Below are 15,177 nucleotides of genomic sequence, written 5' to 3'. Positions count from 1 at the left end.
TCATATCCAAAAAAAACCTTTCCAACTTCTGCATGATCGGATTTTTGATGGTGTTTTCAAAGCTTTGTTTTCTCTTTGTAAAGTCCAGCTGTTTTGATCATCTCTCTGATCACATTCATTCCCAGACAGGTCAGCTCGAGACATGGTCAGTGCAGTGACCTCGCCTTCCCTGTGTTTCCTGACACAGCCTCGTGTCTCAGTTGAAGCCATTTCACAAACCAGTTGTGATGTCAGAACTCTCTCTGTGATTTACACGGTGAGGTCACACTTGTTCTGTGAGGTCACACTTTGACCTGTCCAGCTCAAGTTGCCTCACTGCGATCAAACAGGGAGTAAGCCGGGGAAGACTGAAACCCTCACCTTTCTCAGTTTACAATGTGTTCATATTCCAGAATATACAAAGCAGTTGTAGACATAGACATTCGGGTGTACGAATGATGCTCAATGACACGGAGTCAGAGACACACAGATACAGATTGAGACTGCCCAGGAGATGTCTCAGAGCTGACTCTGAGACAAACGCGATCTGTACAGCAGCAGGTGGGAATGAATCATTCTTTGTTCCCTGCAGTTTACTGGGCATGCTCAGTGAAGAAACCAAAAAACAGCTGACTGATGATGGAGCAGATTGAAGGGAGATGGAGGGGTGAGACCAGGAAGGGTATGGGTCTGGACCCACTATTCAGAGAGGTGTGGGTTTTACTCCTTGTCTGTCATATCCTCTTGCCTCACTGTCTACATCAGTCTGCAGCCTTGTCCACTGTGGTATTTCAAAATATCAGTCATATAATTCCGAATTGTCTTCAGGCTTCACTCCTCTACCACTCATTTAGGCTGTGCTTTCCAGACGCCCACGTTACTTTCTTTCTCTTATCCTCCAGCCATTTAGTTGTTGACACTCTACTCCTCCTTCAACTAAAGGGTTCAGTTTCCTTCACTTAGATCTATGCCCCGGTCCTTAATCCCACCTCCCCCCCCCATGGGAAATGTTCTCTTCCTGTATACTCTATGGTCATCATAGTTTTATACATCTCAGTCATGTCTTCTCTCCATCAGCTCTGCTTTAATGAAAACAATCCCAGTCTGTCCAAACTGTCTACAGAACTAAAACTCTCCAAGCCCAGGGAACGTCCTGGTCAATTTCCTCTGCACCCTCTCCAATGCACTCACATCCCTTCTAGCATGTACAGAACTCTGTTGGCCTACATTTCAGTGAGTTTGAGAATGGTCATGTCGAGCCTTAGACGTCGCTGGTAGCATCGTGGACAGATCTAGAGTGTTCTGTTTTGGATGGAATTCGATTGATCAGAATGTTGAGCTTGACACAAAACACACTTAATTCATACACAACAATTAAAATACAAACAATGAAAAAAAACAACTTGACCCTGTCGGAATACAGAACAAAATAATATATTATTTAATTCTACCCATTAACTGTTCCAATACAGCCACATCCTATGAACAGATCCTTAGTAAAGGCAAATTCAGCAAAACAGATTTCCCTCACTTACAATCTACTCCAATCCAAAAGATGGGAACACCAAAACAAACAATCTCACAGCAGAGAGAGAGTTCAAGTTTTTTTCCTACAGCAGAGAGAGGTGACAGCTGTGACTAATAGCTTCAACACCAAATAATGCAACTTCAGTAACTGAAAGCAGCACTGAGACCTTGGATCGGTGAGAGCCAGACTCCACTTCCTCATGCTGCTTTGGTCGTAATTTAAGAAAACCCAAAGTTATTTACTCTGCTTTCAATGGAGCATACACCTTAGCACTAAGTTGATAACATCCCTTATCACAGCCTCCTTAAAGGGACAAGGTATCAGTAAGCTCTCCTCGGAGTCAGTGATACCGACACAGTGGGGTCAGCCTTCCCTCCCTGGGGTCAGTGACACAGACACAGTGGGGTCAGCCTTCCCTCCCTGGGGTCAGTGACAGAGACACAGTGGGGTCAGTCTGCTCTCCCCTGGGTAAGTGACACAGACACAGTGGGGTCAGCCTTCCCTCCCTGGGGTCAGTGACACAGACACAGTGGGGTCAGCCTTCCCTCCCTGGGGTCGGTGACACAGACACAGTGGGGTCAGTCTGCTCCCCCTGGGTCAGTGACAGAGACACAGTGAGGTCAGTCTGCTCTCCCCTGGGTAAGTGACACAGACACAGTGGGGTCAGCCTTCCCTCCCTGGGGTCAGTGACACAGACACAGTGGGGTCAGTCTGCTCCCCCTGGGTCAGTGACAGAGACACAGTGGGGTCAGTCTGCTCCCCCTACATCAGTGACCCTGACACAGTGGGGTCAGTAGCTCCCCCTACATCAGTGACCCTGACACAGTGGGGTCAGTCAGCTCTCCACTGGATCACTTTCATCTGGAAGGAAAAGGGCAGCAGATACATGGAAATACCACCCCCTACAAGTCCCCCTCCAGATCACTCTCAATTCTGACTTGGAAACACATCGCTGTTCCTTTAGTGTCATTGGGTCAAAGTCCTGGAATTCCCTCCCTAAGGGGCACATTGTGGGTCAACCTACATCACAAGGAGTGCACTGAGTTCAAGAAGACAGCTCACCATCACCTTCTCAAGGGCCAACTAGGGACGGGCAAAAAACACTGGCCCAGCTAGTTCTGCCCATATTCCACGGGTCAATGAAAAATATTCCACAGTCTGGGAACAATGGGACCGATCCTTTGGCTTCAATGAGGAGTTTTATTTATTCAGAACGCGATGAATTTGTGTAGCCAGAGGATTTACTGTGTTCCTGATCTTCCCTCTCAACGTAGAAAATGTTGCTGCATAAATAATCTGTTTGTACAACAACGTTACCTCTGCAGCATGTAACCAACAACACTGAACACTAACAGTAACGGTGGGTAATCATCAGGATTGATGCCTCAATTGACATAATATCAGAAATCTACAACATTGATTAAACACGGGAGGGTGAAGCTCCCAGAGATGGTGAAGAGCAGAATCACAGCATTCCTTCTGCTCTCCATCTCTGGGTCTCTGCGGGTCTCTCCTTTGCTCTCACCCTTCAGCATTTTAGTGATCAACTGGTCACTAAAATAAAACATCGCACATCACAGCACAGTACAGGCCCTTCGGCCCTCGATGTTGCACTGACCTTTTGAACAATCTGAAGCCCATCGATCTGACACTATTCCATTTTCATCCATATGTTTATCCAATCACCATTCAAATACCCTTAAAGTTGGTGAGTCTCTAACTGTTGTAGGCAGGGTGTTCCATCCCCCAACTATTCTGACATCTGTTCGACATCTATCATCCCTCAATTTAAAGCTATGTCCCCTCGTGCAAGCCATCACCATCCGAGGGAAAAGGCTCTCACTGTCCACCCTATTGATCCCTTGATTATCTTGTATGTCTCAATTAAGTCGCCTCTCAGCCTTCTCTCTAGGATTGTGACAGAGGGATACCGAAGGAATCGCACAATTCAAATGGCTGCTCTGTCTTGGAGAGAGGTAGAGAGACAACTGATGGTGAGTTTATACAAAGTACCACCTCACCTCTCCACATCTCACATCAGCCATCCAGCCAACTGTGCTAACTGAGCCCCTGCAGCACTGGCGGCTGGACGACTGGTTTGTGGTTTATTGTGATACCAACATCCAATGTTGGATTTGGTGCTTGGCAATGAACCAGCCAGGTGTCAGATCTCTCTGTAGGAGAGCATTTTGGTGATAATGATCATAATTCCATGACCTTCACTGTACACATGGAGAGGGATAGGAGCAGATGGTATGGGAAAGTATTTAATTGGGGGAGGGGGAATTACAATGCTATTCGGCAGGAACTGGGGCATCTAAATTGGGAACAGATGTTCTCAGGGAAATGCACGACAGAAATGTGGCGGTTGTTTGGGAGGACAAGTTTGTCCCACTGAGGCAAGGAAGGGATGGTGGGGTGAAAGAACCTTGGGTGACAAGGGATGTGGAACATCTAGTCAACAGGAAGAAGGAAGCATACTTAAGTTTGGGGGGCAAGCATCAGACAGGGCTCCAGAGGGTTACAAGGTAGCCAGGAAGGAACTGAAGAATAGACTTTAGAGATGTAGGAGGGGGCATGTAAAGGCTTTAGGAGGCAGGATGAAGGAAAACCCCAAGGCATTCTGCACTGATGTGAGGAACAAGAGGATGGTCAGAGTGAGGGTAGGGCCAATAAGGGACAGTGGAGGGAACTTGTGCCTGGAGTCAGAGGAGGAGGTAGTGTTGGTCCTCAATGAATACTTTGCTTCATTATTCACTACTGAGAGGGAACTTGATGTTTGTGAGGACAGCATAAAACAGGCTGACATGCTCAAACAGGTTGGTGTTAAAAAGGAGGTTGCGCTGAACGTTTTAAGGGTAGCTAACTCCCCTGGGCAGGAAGGAATATATGCAAGGATACTACAGGAAGCGAGGGAAGAGATTGTTGTACCTTTGACAATGATCTTTGTGTCCTCATTGTCCACTGGAGTAGTGTCAAATAATTGGAGGGTGGCAAATATTATTCCCTTATTCATGATAGGGAATAGGGTAATCTTAGGAATTACAGACCAGTCAGTTTTACTTATGTGTTGGGCAAATTATTGGAGAGGATTCTGAGACACAGGATTTATGATTAATTGCAAAACCATAGCTTTGTTAGAGATAGTCAGCATGGCTTTGTAAGGGCAGGTCATGCCTCACAAAGCTTTTTGAATCCTTTGAGGATGTGACAAAATGCGCTGAGGAAGGTAGAGCAGTGGATGTGGTGCACATGGATTTTAGCAAGACATTTGATAAGGTTGCCCATGGGAGGCTCATTCAGAAAGTAAGGAGGCAAGGGATACTGGGAAATTTGGCTGTCTGGACACAGAGTAGGCTTGTCCATAGAAGACAGAGGCTGGTAGTAGATTGGAAGTATTCAGCCTGGAACTTGGTGAACAGTGATGTTCCGCAGGGATCCTTTCTGGGACCTCTGCTCTCTGTGTATTTTTATAAATGACCTGCATGAGGAAGTGGAAGGTTGGGTTAGTAAGTTTGCCAATGACATGAAGTTTGGTGGAGTGGTGGATAGTGTGGAGGACTGCCCTAGGTTGCAACAGGACATTGACAGGGTGCAGAATTGGGCTGATGAATATCAGATGGAGTTCACCCTGGAAAAGATGAAGTGATTCATTTTGGAAGGTCAAATTGAAATGCAGAATGCAGGGTTAAAGGCAGCATTCTTGGCAGTGTGGAGGAACACAGGGATCTTGGGGTCCATGCCTATTGATCCCTCAAAGTTACCCATCGCCACCCAAATTTGTTGAGGCAACTTATAGCGTGTTTGCTTTCATTAACAGAGGGATGGAGTCGAAGAGCAGCGAGGTAATGCTACAACTCTATAGAGCCCTGCTTAGACCACACTTGGAATGTTGTCTTCAGTTCTGGTTGCCTCATTATAGAAAGGATGTGGGAGCTTTCGAGAGGGCGCTGCCTGGACTGGAGGGCATGTCTTATGAAGGAAGGTTGAGGGATCGAGTGTATTTCTCACTGGAGTGAAGAAGGATGAGAGCTGACATGATGGGGGTGTACATGGTGATGAGAGACACAGATAGAGGGAATAGACAGAGATTTTTTCCCTGGGTGGAAATGGTCATCATGGGCGGGGGGGGTGGGGGGGGGGGTGGGCGGCGGTACCGGTTTAGAGTGATTAGAGGAACTTTTAGGGGAGATGTCAGATGTCGGTTCCTAACACAGACAATGGTGGATGTGTGGAATACACTACCAGCATTGGCAGCAGAGTCAGATAGATTAGGGACAATTAGAACATAGAACATAAACATGACAGCGCAGTACAACATTGGGCCCTTGATGTTGTGCCGACCTGTGTAACTAATCTGAAGCCCATTTATCCTATACAATTCCATTTTTGTCCATATGATAATCCAATGACCATTTAAATGCCCTGAAAGTCAGTGTCTACGACAGTTGCAGGCAGTGCATTCCATGCCCCTAATACACTGTGTGTAAAGAAACTACCTCTAACATCTGTCCTATATCTATCATCCCTAAATTTAAAGCTATGTCCCCTCGTGCTAACCATCACCATCCGAGGAAAAAGCTCTCACTGTCCATCCTATCTAATTCTGTGATTATCTGTATCTCACAATTACGTCATCTCTCAGCCTTCTTCTCTCGAATGAAAAGAGCCTCAACCTTATCAAACTGGGTGGCAACTTTCAGGGATCTATGTACCTGGAGGCTGAGATCTCTCTACTTATCTACACTACCAAGAACCTTACCATTAGCCCAGTACTCTGTATTCTTATTCCTACTTCCAAAGTGAATCACCTCACACTTTTCCACATTAAGTTCCATTTGCCACCTCTCAGCCCAGCTCTGCAGCTTATCTATGCCCCTCTGTAGACTGCAACATCCTTCAGCACTATCCACAAATCCACTGACCTTATTGTCTTCCACAAATGTACTAATCCATCCTTCTACACCCTCATCTAGGTCACGTATAAAAATGACAAACAGCAGTGGACCCAAAACAAATCCTTGTGATACACCACTAGTAACGAACTCCAGCGTGAACATTTCCCACCAGCCCCCACCCTCTGTCTTCTTTCAACGAGCCACCTTCTGATCCAAACTGCTGAAACAAACTCAATCCCATGTCTCTGTATTTTGTGCATTTAAGCAACTCTTGGATAGGCACACAGAAGAAAGAACAATAGATTCAGATAAATGGTCGGCACAACATCGAAGGCTGAAGGGTCTGTACTATGTTAACAGCACAGGTTCAATCCCCACACTGGCTGAGATCATCATGAAGGCCCTACCTTCCCAACCTCACCGTTCCCCTGAGGCACGGTGACCCTCAGGTTAAACTCACGGCCAGTCGTTTCTCACTATTGAGAGAGCAGCCCTATGGTCCACTGGGACTGTGGCGATTTTACTGAAGGAATATATACCCAAGTCAGGATGGTGAGTGGCTTGGAAGGGAACATGCAGGTCATGGTGTTCTCATGCATCTACTGCCTTTGTCTTTAGGAAGGTATGGTCATAGATGTTGAAGATGATGTCTACGGAGCATTGGTGAGTCTCTGCAGTGTGGATTGTCAATGATACTCAGTGCTGCCAATGAGCACCGGTGGTGGATAGACAATGATTGTAGATGTGGTGCTGATCAAACTGGGTACTTCATCATAAAAGAGAAAATGTTGGAGAAACTCAGCAGGCCTGCTGTAACTGTGAAGAGAGAAAGGCCTGGTGAAGAGAGAAAAAGAATGAATGTTTCTAGTCCGACATGATTCTTGATCAGCCTTTTCTGAAGAAGGGTGATATTGGACTCAAAAGTTTAACTTTATGAATCTCTCCAAAGATGTTGCAAGATTTGCTGAATTTCTCCAGCACTTTCTGATTTCATTTCGGATTTTGAGTGTCTGCAACATTGTGCTTTTATATGGCTGCCTGGTTATGCTGGGATCCCATTTCTTGAGGGATCTTCGAGATATTTCCATCCAGGCAAGTGGGGAGTATTCCATCACACTCCTGACGTGTGCCTTGGAGATGGTGGAGAGGCTTTTAGAGCCATGAGGTACATCCCTCACTGCAGTGTTCCTGCCCCCTGAGCTGCTCTTATATCCACAGTACTTACATTGTAAACCCATTTCATTTTCAGCTCAATGGGGACTCCCAGCTTGTTGATTGTGGGGGATTCAGCAGCAGCAAAGCCTTGAATGTCAAAAATCGTTATCGATGTAATCTCTTCTTGGAGGTGATAATTGCTTTGCATTTGTGTGGCACGAATGTTAAATGCCATTTGTCAGCCCAGGCCTGGAACATAGAACATTGAAGATTACAGCACAGTACAGGCCCTTCGGCCTTCGATGTTGTGCCAACCTGTGAAACTAATCTCAAGCCCATCTAACCTACACCATTCCATTTTCGTCCTTATGTTTATCCAATGACCATTTAAATGTTCTTAAAGTTAGCAAGTCTACTACTGTTGCAGGCGGGGCATTCCATTCCCCGACTACTCTCTGAGTAAGGAAGCTACCTCTGACAGTAAAGCTCTGTCGCTTCGTACCAGCCATCTCCATTCAAGGAAATGGGCTCTCACTGTCCACCCTATCGACTCCTCTGATCATCTTGTATGTCTCTATGTCGTCACCTCTCAACCTTCTTCTCTCTAACAAAAACAAGTCTCTCAGCCTTCCTTCATAAGACCACCTCTCCGTACCAGGCAACATCCTGATAAATCTTCTCTGCATCCTTTCCAATGTTTCCACATCCTACTTTTAATATGGCGACCAGAACTGTATGCAATATGCCAAGTGCAGCCACACCAGATTTTTGTACAGCTGCAACATGACTTCATGGCTCTGAAACTCAATCCCTCTCCTGATAAAAGTTAACATACTGTGCGCTTTCTTAACAACCCTATCAACCTGAGTGGCAACTTTCAGGGATCTATGTGCATGGACACCGAGATCTCTATGCTCACCGCACCACCAAGGATCTTGCCTTTAACCCAGTATTCCGTATTCCTGATCCTCCTTCCAAAGTGAATCTCCCCATACTTTTATGCATTAATCTCCATTTGCCACTTGTCAGCCCAGCTCTGCAGCTTATCTTTGTCCCTTTGTAACCTGCAGCATCTTTCTGCACTGTCCACAACTCCACTTACCTGGTGTCATCCGCAAATGTAATGAACCCATCCTTCCACATCCTCATCCAAGTCATTTATAAAAATGACAAACACCAGTGAACGAAAAACAGATCCTTGCGGTGCACCACTTTTAACTGAACTCCAGGATAAACATTTCCCATCAACAACCACCCTTACAGCTCGCCAATTTCTGACGCAAGAAGCTAAATCACCCTCAATCCCATGTCTCCGTGCCTCCGTATTTTGTGCAATAGCTGATCATGGAGACCGTTATCAAAAGCCTGACTGAAACCAATATACACCACATTGACCAACTAATCTGCTGCTTGGTTTGTGAGGCACGATCTACCCTTCACAAAACCATGTGGACGAGCCTTAATCAACTTCATCCTTTCTGGATGATTGAAGGATGATTATAAATCTGAACTCTTATGAATTTTTCCAAAACTTTATCCACAATCAAAGTAAGGCTCACTGGTCTATATTTACCAGGGTTGTCTCTACTCCCCTTCTTGAACAAGGGGACAACTTTTACTGTCCTCCAGTCTTCTGGCACCATTCCTGTAGACAATGATGACGTAAAGATCAAAGTCTCTGCAATCTCCTCCCTGGCTTCCCAGAGAATCCTGGGATAAATCCCCTTCAACTCAGGGGACCTATCTAATTTCACACTTTCCAGAATTGCTAACATTTCCTCCTTATGAACCTTAATACCGTCTTGTCTAATAATATGGATCTCAGTATTCTCCTCGACAATATTGTCTTTTTCCAGTGTGACTACGAATGCGAAATATTCATTTAGCGCCTTTCCTTTCTCATCAGACTTCACGCGCAACTTCCCATTATTGTCCTTGACTGATCCTAATCTTATTTTCGTCATTTTTTTTATTCCTGGTATACTGATAGAAAGCTTTAAGGTTTTCATTGATGCGACCTGCCAAAGACTTCTCATGTCCCCTCCTGGTCCTTCTTTGCTTTCTCTTTTGGTCCTTCCTGGCTAATTTGTAACTCTCAAGCACCGAACTGAATCGTCATGTCTCATCTTCACATAAGCTTCCTTCTTCCTCTTAACAACAGATACAACTTCTTTACTAAACTATGGTTCCCTTGTTCCACCACCTCCTCGCTGCCTGACAGGTACATAGTTATTAAGGACATGTAGTAGCTGATCCTTGAAAAAGCTCCACGTTTCAATTGTGCCCATCCTCTGCAGTTTCCTTTCCATCCTCTGCATCCTAAATCTTGCCAAATCACAGCATAATTGCCTTTCCCCCAACTATATCACTTTCCCTGCGATATATCCCTGTCCCTTTCCAACACTAAAGCAAATGTAACTATCACCACAGTGCTCACCTACCTGCAAATCAAACACCTGCCTGGGTTCATGACCCAGTTCCAAATCGAATGTGGCCTCGTCCCTTGTTGGCCTGTCTATATACTGTGTAAGGAAATACCCTGCACACGTTGGACAATAACTGACCCATCTCAAGTACTCGAACTAGAATGTTTCTAGTTAATATTTGGAAAGTTAAAGGCACCCAGAACAACGACCCTGTTACTTTCTCTCCTATCTAGAATCATCTTTGCAATCCTTTTCTCTGCATCTCTGGAAGCCTACAGAAAACTCCCAACAGCATGACCTCTGCTTTCCTGTTTCTAACCTCAGCCCATTCTACCTCAGTGGACCAGTCCTCATCAAATGTCCTTTCTGCCTCCATAACACTGTCCTTGACTAACAGTGCCACACCTCCCACTCTTTTACCACCTTCCCTGTTCTTACTGAAACATCTAAACCCCGGAACTTGTAATAACCATTCCTGTCCCTGCTCGATCCAGGTCTCTGAAATGGCCACAGCATCGAAGTCCCAGCCCATGCTGCAAGGTAACCCACCTTATTCTGGATGCTCCTGGCGTTGAAGTAGACACACTTGAAACCAACTTCCTGTCTGCCGCTGCACTCCCGTGACCTTGAAACCCCAGTCAGGACCTCATTGTTCTCAAACTCCTGTGCACTGATGCTACAATTGAGGTTCCCATCTCCTGCTGAATTAGTTTAAACCCTCCCTAAGAGCATAAGCAAACCTGCCCCCAGATTAGAGTACCTCTCTGGTTCAGTTGTAGACAATCCTGTTTGTAGAAGACCCACCTACCCCAGAATAAGCCCCAGTTATCCAGGTATCTAAATCCCTCCCTCTTACATCATCCCTGTAGCCACATCTTCAACTCTTCTCTCTCCCTATTCCTTGACAGTATGTGGCATAGGTAACAAACTAGCGTTGACATCTCTGTTTGTTCCAGATCTAAACTTCCACCCTAACTCCCTGAATAGCTGCTTTAAAACCCATCCCTTGTCCTACCCATGTTATTGGTACCTCTGTGGACCATGATTTGGGGCTGTTCCCCCTCCACCTTAAGGATCCCGAAAACACGATCTGAGACATCATGAATCCTGGCATTTGGGAGGCAGCACATCAACCCTGATTCTCTCTCGTTTCCACAGAATCTCCTATCTGTCCCCTCACAATGAAGTCCCCAATGACTAATGCTCTGCTCCCCTTTCACTTCAAACAACAAAGAGCCAAGAACATTTACAGCCCAAGAACAGCTCCTTTCGCCCTCCAAGCCTGAGCCAACTCAAACCTACTGTCCAAACCTGTCGCCCAGTTCCTAAGCATCTGTATCCCCCTGCTCCCCACCTACTCATGCATCTGTTCAGTCGCATCTTAAATGAATCTAACATATCTGCCTCTACTACCTCTGCTGGCAATGCATTCCAGACACCTACCATCTTCCGTGTAAAGTACTTGCCATGTGTATCTCCCCTTAAACTTTTCACCTTCAACCTTCAAAGCGTGACCTCTCATTACTGAATCCTTCACCATGGGAAAAAGCTTATCTCTATGTACCCTGTCTATACCCTTCATACCCTCAATCAGGACCCCCTCAATTTTCTTTTTTCTAAACTATCTTTCTGAGCATCATGGACAGATTCTGTGCCAGAGACCTGTGCCCGATTGCTTACCCCTGATAGGTTGTCCCTCCCCAGCAGTGACCAAAACAGTATGCTTGTTTTTAAGGTGAACGGCCACAGGGGAACTCTGCATTGTTTGCCTGTTTCTTTCTGTCTCCTGACTGTAATCTACCTTTCCCCTCTACCTGAGGTGTGACGACCACCCTGTAATTCCTCTCAATTACTCCCTCAGCCTCCCGAATGATCCGAAGTTCATGCAGCTCTGGCCCCAGTTCTGTAACACCGTTTCTGAGGAGCTGAAGTTGCCAAGATCTTGCTGCAGAGACACATGGAGTGCTTCAGTATCTGAGGAGGGAAGAATGCTGCTGAATATTGTGTGGGTATTAGCGAACCCTCGGACTCATAACATTCTGACTGAGGGAAGGTCAGTTATACAGTCACTAAAGATAGTTAGGGCTGGGACACAATCTTGAGGACCTCCTGTTGTGAGGCCCTGGAGCTTAGATGGCTGACCTCCACCAACCACACCAATTGCTGTGGGTCTGGAGTCACATGGAGCTCAAACAAGACAAGGACAGCCCTAATCCTTAAAGGGCTTTAGAGAACCAGATCGGATTCAACAACAATTGTCAAGGGTTTTATGGAGAGATAAAAGAGAGGAGGGTGGGGGTGGGGAGAACATAGCAAAGAGTACAATAGGTGAGTGGGGGAGGGGATGAAGGTGACAGGTCGGGGGCGGGGGAGGGTGGAGTGGATAGGTGAAAAGAAGATAGGCAGGTTGGACAAGTCATGAGGACAGTGCTGAGCTGAAAATTTGGAACTGGGGTGAGGTGGGGGAAGGGGAAATGAGGAAATTGTTGAAGTCCACATTGATGCCCTGGGTTTGAAATGTTCCGAGGCGGAAGATGAGGTGTGAGGGAGTGGCGGTGAGGAGGCCCAAGACCTCCATGTCTGTGGCAGAGTGGGAGGGGGAGTTGAAATGTTGGGCCACAGGGCGGTGTGGTTGATTTGTGCGGGTGTCCCGGAGATGTTCCCTAAAGTGCTCTGCTTGGAGGCGTCCAGTCTCCCCAATGTAGAGGAGTCCGCATCGGGAGCAACGGATAAAATAAATGATATTGGTGGATGTGCAGGTAAAACTTTAATGGATGTGGAAGGCTCCTTTAGAGCCTTGGAAGGAGGTTCAGCAACACACCCAATAGTGTACAACTCCTGCTCTGATTTGTCTTTTCAAAATATAGCACCTCACGTTTATCTAAATTAACATCCATCTGCCACTCCTTGGCCTATTGACCCATCTGAACAAGATTCTGAGTACTCTGACTTAACCTCCAATTTTGGTGTCATCTGCAAAGTTATGAACAAAAACTGCTATTTTCACATCCAAATCATTTATGTAAATGATTCGACTCATGATTAGATTAGATTCCTTACAGTGTGGAAACAGGCCCTTCGGCCCAACAGGTCGACACCGACCCTCCGAAGAACAACCCACCCAGACGCATTCCCCTACATTTACCCCTTCACCCAACACTACGGGCAATTTTGCGTGATCAATTCACCTAACCTACACATCCTTGTGACTGTGGGAGGAAACTGGACCACCCGGAGGAAACCCACGTAGACATGGGGAGAATGTGCAAACTCCACACAGGCAGTTGCTTGAGGCAGGATTTGAACCCGGTTCTCTGGTAGCTGTGAGACAGCAGTGCTAACCATTGTGCCACCGTGCCACCCCAACTGGCTTCTCACTTTACTTGCTTCTCACTGATTTCTACAGTAGACCTAATCAGGTCCTGGGATTTATCTTTCTTTATGCATTTTGAGATGTCCACTGTAACACGATGAAAAGCAATGGACCCAGTACTGATCCTTGTGGCACACCATGGATCACAGGCCTCCAGTCTGAAAAGCAACCCTCCATCAACAACCTATGTCTGCTATCTTTGAGTCAGTTCTGCATCCAAATAGCTAGTCTCCCTGCATTCCATGATCTCTAATCTTGTTCACCAGTCCACCGTGAAGACCCTTGTTGAATGCCTTACTGAAGTTCATGTAGATCACAGCCACTGCTCTGCCCTCATCAATCCTCTTCACACGCACAGACTCATGCTGACTATCCCTAAACAGTCCTTGCCTTTCCAAACATATGTAAACCCTATCCCTTAGGATTATCTCCAGCGACGTTTCCACCATCAATCAGGCTCACTGGTCTAGAGATCCCTGGATTTTCATTACCACCTTTCTTAAATAGTGGCACCCTGTTAGCCAACATTCAACCTTCCAGCGCCTCACCTGTGACTATCGATGATACAAATATCTCAGCAAGTGGCTCAACAATCACTTTACTTGCTTCTCACTGATTTCTAGGGTACACCTGATCAGGTCCTGGGATTTATCTATCGTTATGCATTTTGAGATATCCACTGTAACATGAACATTTTTTAAGATGTCGCCATCTCTTTCCCCACATTCTATATCTTACATGACGTCTCGACAGTAAACACTAATGCAAAATATTTGTTTATTATCTCCCCATCTCCTGTGGTTCCACATATAGGCTGTCTTGCTGATCTTTGAGGGGCACTGTTCTCTCCCCAGTTAACGTTTTATCCTGAATGTATTTAGTGAATCTGTTTGGATTCTCCTTAACCCGATTTGCCAGTGCTATCTCATGTTCCGTTTTTACCTTCCTGATTCTCCTCTTAAATATATTCCTACTGCATTTATACTCTTCTCGGGATTCACTTGATTTCTGCTGCCTATACCTGACATATGCTTCCTTCTTTTTCTCAAATACAACCTCAATTTCTCAAGTCATCCAGTATTCCCTGCACCAACCAGCCTTGCCTTTCACCTAAGCAGGAACATACGGTCTCTGGACTCTGATTATCTCATGTTTGAAGGCTTCCCATTGTCCAGCCCTGAGTGTGAGTTTAGAGATAAAAACTCGACGGAATGAAGGGCCATCTCTATCCTGTATGATGTCATCATTCTATGGTTTTGAACTGAAGGATCTAATTATTTTTGTCTTTGTTTTGAGAAAATGTAACCGAGTGGAAGTTCCAGCTGTTCGTGTGGTCAATATCAGCTTCAGGTTCTGTATTCGAGTGCTCATTCACAGAAAGAATTTCCCAAATCAGTTGTATTAACAAGGAAAGCTGTGGGATAACAGTGTGCAGGAGAACAGCTCTCAAAAACTTCAACAGCATGAGGCATTGAAAGACTGAATAACCTCAGCAGAACGAAGGTCATCACTGAAAAGAATATGAAAAGGTATTTAGATATTGATAGGATTGATAGTGAATGAAATATTGCAAATATTGTTAGTTGAATACATGAATGTTTGAGACTTAACAGGATCAGATCAATGCAGCCTTTGGGGTATTTAAATATAGCTGTTATTCTCAATGCTATCATCATTAAAATAAACCTGCTGTCATAACTTGTTTCTTCAAAATGCGTTAAAAAATTTGAAGATATAATCACGGTTTCCCAGTGGAGATACCACACAATATAAAATAAATTGTCTCAACTCGATCTCTGAGAGAATTCTCCCATTCCA

The sequence above is a fragment of the Chiloscyllium punctatum genome, chromosome 23 (assembly GCF_047496795.1).
Source record: "Chiloscyllium punctatum isolate Juve2018m chromosome 23, sChiPun1.3, whole genome shotgun sequence".
NCBI lineage: Eukaryota > Metazoa > Chordata > Chondrichthyes > Orectolobiformes > Hemiscylliidae > Chiloscyllium > Chiloscyllium punctatum.
Note: the sequence above shows the minus strand (reverse complement) of the source record.